Genomic DNA, 4,205 nt, shown 5'->3' on the forward strand with positions numbered 1-4,205 from the left:
TTTAGAAAGTGTTGTCAAAGAACCCTTGGCGAGTTGCTGCAGTGCATCTTGTATCTGGTACGTGCTCATGCCACTGTGAGCTGGTGGTGGAAGGGGTGCCAATCATGCGGCTGCTTTGTCCCGGACGGTGTCAAGCGTCTTGAGTGTTGTTGGAGCTGCACTCATCTAGGCAAGTGGAAAGTATCCAGACTTGCACCTTGTAGATGGTGGACAGGTTCTGCGGAGACAGGAGGTGCAGTTACTCGCTGTAGAATTCCTAGCACCTGACCTACTCATGTGGCGACGATATTTATGTGGCTGGTGTAGTTAAGTTTCTGGTCAATGGTCATTTTTAGGAGATTGATGATGGAGAATTTAACAATGGTAAATGCCATTGAATGTCAAGGTGAGATGGTTATATTCTCCCTTGTTGGAGATGGTTATTGCTTGGCACTCATGTCGAGTTATTTGCCACTTATCAGCCCAAGCCTGGATGTTGTCCAAGTCTTGCTGCATATGGACATGGGCTTCCTCAGTATTGGAGGAGTTGCAAATGGTGCTGAACATTGTGCAATCAGTGAACACCCTCACTTCTGACCTTATGTTGTAGGGAAGTTTATTGATGAAGTAGTTGAAGATGGTTGGTCCTAGGACACTACCCTCAGGAACACCTGCAGTGATGTCCTGGAACTGAGATGATTGGCCTCCAACAACTACAGCCATCTTCCTTTGTGCTAGGTATGACCCCAAACAGTGGAGAGTTTACCCCCTGATTCCCATTGACTTCAATTTTGTTAACACTTGGCCAAATGTTGCCTTGACGTCAAGGGTAATCACTCACCTCACTTCTGGAATTCAGCTCTTTCGTTCGTGTTTGTGTCAAGACTGTAATGAGGTCAGGAGCTCTGTGGCTGTGACACAGCCTAAATTGAGCATCGGAGAGTAGTTGCCACTTGACAGCACTGTCAATTACTTGACAGGGTAGATGTTGGAAGGATGTTTTCCCTGGCTGCGGAGTATAGAATGAGGGGGTCACAGTTTCAGAATAAGAGAGATGGCAGCAAAGTTATAGTGTCACTGGACTAGTAATCCAGCGACACAGGCTAATGGTCTGGGGACACAGGTTCAAATCCCACCATGGCAGCTGGTGAAATTTAATTTCAATTAATAAATCTGGAATTGAAAATTAGCCTCAGTAACAGTGACTCTGCAATTATCATTTAAAAACCATCTGGTTCACTAATGCCTTTTCGGGAAACCTAAAAGATTGTCATCCTTACCTGGTCTGACCTATGTGTGACTCCAGTGGTTTAGACTCTTAACTGCTCTCTGAAATGGCCTATCAAGCCACTCAGTTCAAGGGCAGTGAGAAATGGGAACAAATGCTGGCCCTGCTAGTGATGTCCACATCCCATGAAAGAATACATTCTTAAAAATCAGCATTGAGGTATGAGATAAGGAAAAAATTCTGTGCTTGAAGGGTTGTGAATTTTTGAAATTCTCTCCCAATAGAGAGCTGTTGATGCTTAGATTTTTCTACACCGAGGGAATTGACGCATGAGAATAATGGAGGCAAGTGGAGTTGAGGTAGAAGGATCTTCTTGAATGACAGAGCAGACTTGCAGAGCTCAGTGGCCTACTATTTCTTATGGTCCTGTGTTCTTTATTACCCTCCTGTTTCATTCACAGAGATTAGGCTGGAATATCCTTCCTGTTCACAATTCCTTCTCTCTCTCATCATCAGGACAGGGACTGGGCTCTCAATCGGAGAGGAATCATCAATTCAGCCAGGAACTGGTGCTTGGAAGCTACTGGGTGACTATGGAAAGCCAGAATACTTTTTTCTAAAGTCAAGCTAAGGGCTTTTTTCTTATCTCTGGTATCAGAGGACAGAAACAACACCAAATCCCTTTATATATGCATTTGTTATAGTCTACAGATGAAAATTGCATTTACAATATGCCTTTCAGGCATTTTGGGGGAAGGTGGTGGTGTAGTGGTATTGTCATTGGGCTAGTAACCTAGAGACCCAGGGTCATGCTCTGGGAACCTGAGTTTGAATCCCATCACGGCAGATGGTGAAACTTGAATTCCAGAAAAAATATGGAATTAAAAGTCTAATGCTGACCACGAAACCATTGTCAATTGTCGTAAAAACCCATCTGGTTCACTAATGCCCTTTAGGGAAGGAAATCTGCTGTCCTTACCTGGTCTGGCCTACAAGTGACTCCAGACCCACAGCAACGTGGATAACTTTTAAATGCCCTCAGAAATGGCCTGGAAAGCCACTCAGTCCTCAAGGGCAATTAGGGATAGGCAATAAATGCTGGCCTAGCTGGCAGCGCCCCATCCCATGAATGAGTAAAACAAAAATGATGTCTTTTGACTCCAGCCCTATTAGAGGTAGTTTTTTTCACACTAACTAGCGATAGAATAGCAGAAGGAAAGGTTCCATATAGAATAGTACAGCACAGAAGGAAGCCATTCAGTCCATCAAGTCATTTGTTGGCTGTTTCAAAGAACAATCCAGTTAGTCCAAATACCCCCCCTCTTTCCCTTCGTTACCTCAAGTACTTAACAATTCTCTTTCGAAAGCTGCCATTGAATCTGTCTCCACCATCCCATCCTAACCACTTGTTAAAAAACAAAAACAAAAACTCACTTGAGTTCTGTCGAAGGGTCATGAGGACTCAAAACGTCAACTCTTTTCTTCTCTGCCGATGCTGAGTTTTTCCAGGTAATTCTGTTTTTGTTTTGGATCTCCAGCATCCGCAGTTTTTTTGTTTTTATCTAACCACTTGTTGCCTGTTGTCGCACATTGCAATGTATTGTGCAATCACCCCAGGTTGAACATGGGAAAAAATAAAAATCAAGTCAATAGTGCCTTTATATGAAGAGTCTGCATCAAACACGAGGTACTTAAATCTAAATAACTCCCAAATAATCAGGTTAGGTAATATAAATTGAGCATTGCCAACACTTAACCCTCGGCACATGATTCTGGAATGTGACCTGTGGATATTTAAAGGGATTGTAATTGTTTCAGTTCGACAGTTACACACGGAATTTTAGAAAGGGAATTTTCGGATTCAGCTGTAACCTGTCACATGTTTAAGTTGGGGTGGAATTTCCCTGTCCCGTTCTCATTGGCAGGGGAATTTAATTTGGCGGGGGGGTGGGGGGCAAAATTCAATTCTCTGACGGTGGGATGAACTTTAGAATTATGTTCTCAGTACTTCAAAGGTGGGATAAAGGCGAGTTGAGATTCCCAAGGAACAATATCAGGAAACCCTTCTGCACGCATTAGCCTGTCATATATCCCCACGTGGATTTCAACTGAAATTCCACCCCTCATGTTTCGAACCCACCCAGAATTACAGGTATCTCTGGGACATAAAACGTTTCTCGGACTGCTGTTCCCGTCACATTCTGAGATCCACACTCAGTGCCATGCGCCGCCATATGAACACACTCGACCTCTCCCTCCAGCAGCACCGCCGTACCCTTTTTCAAAGCTGCGCGTGCCCCCAGTTTCATTTTATCCTTCAGCTCATCCGACGCCTCAACAAGAAACTTTTTCTCTTTCTCTCAAGTGCTAAGGGACGCAAGCTGCAACAACTCATCGACACCAACACTCATCTAGGACCCTTCACCCCTGCCTGTCCCTCCATCCCCACCCTTTCTTCCAATCCCAACCCCAGCCATGTATTCACTATACCCCCTGACCTTCCCCTCTCCGATGCTGAAAGTTCAGTGCTCAGCAAAGGACTTAGTTTCATACCCTTACGCCCTCACCTCAATGAATTTCGGGCTCGGCATGATACTGAACTCTTCTTCCGCCGTCTTCGTCTCCGGGCTCACTTCTTTGGGCAGGAGTCCTCTCCCAGTTCAACGGATCCTTTTACCCATCTCCAATATTCTCCCTCCACCTGGACCCCTCCCTCTGGATTCTTACCTTCTCTCGATCTTTTCATTGAGAACTGTCGGCGCGACATTAGTCGTCTCAATTTCTCTGCTCCTCTCACCCATTCTAACCTGTCTCTCTCTGAACTTACTGCACTCCATTCTCTCAGGTCCAACCCTGACATTGTCATCAAACCCGCTGACAAGGGTGGTGCTGTTGTTGTCTGGCGCACTGACCTCTACCTCGCGGAGGCTGAGCATCAACTCGCAGACACTTCCTCCTACCTCTCCCTGGACCATGACCCCACCACTGAACATCAAGC

The sequence above is a fragment of the Carcharodon carcharias genome, chromosome 9 (assembly GCF_017639515.1).
Source record: "Carcharodon carcharias isolate sCarCar2 chromosome 9, sCarCar2.pri, whole genome shotgun sequence".
NCBI lineage: Eukaryota > Metazoa > Chordata > Chondrichthyes > Lamniformes > Lamnidae > Carcharodon > Carcharodon carcharias.